At 45.4% G+C, this 1,564-nt stretch overlaps 1 long non-coding RNA gene across 1 annotated transcript; it reads left to right on the forward strand.

The window, feature by feature from the left end:
- Positions 1-273: 273 nt before the first annotated feature.
- Positions 274-1,322, forward strand: LOC119874429. Its single transcript, XR_005368439.1, has 3 exons — positions 274-367; positions 804-955; positions 1,206-1,322. It is a non-coding gene; the product is annotated as an uncharacterized LOC119874429 (long non-coding RNA).
- Positions 1,323-1,564: the final 242 nt, after the last annotated feature.

Below are 1,564 nucleotides of genomic sequence, written 5' to 3' on the forward strand. Positions count from 1 at the left end.
GTGGACTTGTGGTCTTAGAACAGGGATAGAGTGAGGAAGTGAGACACAGAAGGGCGGCAAGCCAATAAAGGCAATGTAAAGCAGTGCATCTCGGCCCCGGGGGCTCTTCCAACAAACTGAAGAAAGAGTAAGAAAGCTTGAGCATCCATCAGCCCACTCCTTGCTGGTTACAGGAAACTCATTATTATTAATATCATTTTTGAATATTTAATGGAAGGATCTCATGTTCCCATTACATTTGTTTTACATGTGAGCTCTATAATCATACATTAAATCAACTATCTCCTTATACATAGGCCAGAAACGCTGCCAGGAGCAAATGCTGTATGGAGCCTAGATCTCCTGACTCAGCTCTTACGGCACCCAGGTCAGTGTAGAAACCTAGCAGGTGAACCGTTGGGTTCCTCTCTCCCCTTCCCCATCTCTCTTCCTGCCTCCTGGCCTCTGTTGTGCTCACTGCCAAACAGGGCTTCCCGCAGCTTTCCTTTCTGCCTGCCTGTTCTTTGTTGCTCCCAGCCAGCTATGTTCTTTTTTTGTTTCTTTTCTTCTGATTTCTCTTGGTGGAAGCCTGCAGTGCTTTTGGCCAGGACTGGGTGGGGAGCTCTCAGTGCCTGTCTGTATCATTTTTTAAGCTCCCAACATCAGACTTGGCATTACATATCCAGCTTCGGTCACCCATCACCTGGTCGCCACCACCCCAGTGAGGGCTCCAGGGATACCATTTGGCACAGAACAAATGAGCATATCTGAAATTAAAAATGAAAATGTATCTGGTCATATAAAACCCAACTACTTCTTCTCAGGTTGGGGAAGCTCCTGGAAATGGCATGTCTTTGCTTGTGGGTTCTTACCCAGGCCTCTTGGGTATGAACCTGGCTGTGGCCTTCCTCTTTGCTTGGCTGTTTACCTCTCCTATGAGCTGAGATCAAGACGGAAGAGCATCCAGAGGACTAAGGTAATTTAGTTTCTAGCCATCTTTGGCTTGAATCCTTCTGGCACCCTCTGACAACAGAAATAGCATCTGTACTAATGGCATTATCTTAGCTGGAAGAAGTTATTTTTTCAAATGCTCTAATAATAAGAGCTCTTATCTATTGAATGTTTGCCACACGCTAGGCTCTATGATAACTGCTTGGCATTCTTTATCAATTTTAATTCTCACAACAACCTTATAAAGTCATTCCTTTATCATCCTCACTTCACAGGTGAGGAAACTGAGACATGGGGAGTTCAAGCACACGTCTGGAGCCGCATGGGTGGAGGAGCTAAAATTCAAACCTAGGTCTGTCTGACTTCAGAGCATGTGTGTTGAACCTTCCAGGTGTGTGGCCTTAGATCACAAAAGTCCTGGTTTTTAGTTCCTTTTCAGAGAGAGTTAAATGGAGTCATTGAAAAAGCAACAGCTTCTGAAGTGTCCTTAGAAAACCCCACTGTCAGGAGTCAGGTCCATCAGAGTCAGTACGAATAAAGCAATGGGAAGCTGGCCAGCCAGAGAGTGGGGTTTTGCTGTTTAGGAAGACAGTATTGCCTCTAAATGGAGATTGGCTGAAATGGGCACTAGGAG

This window comes from Canis lupus, chromosome 13 (genome assembly GCF_011100685.1).
Source record: "Canis lupus familiaris isolate Mischka breed German Shepherd chromosome 13, alternate assembly UU_Cfam_GSD_1.0, whole genome shotgun sequence".
In the NCBI taxonomy this organism is placed as follows: domain Eukaryota; kingdom Metazoa; phylum Chordata; class Mammalia; order Carnivora; family Canidae; genus Canis; species Canis lupus.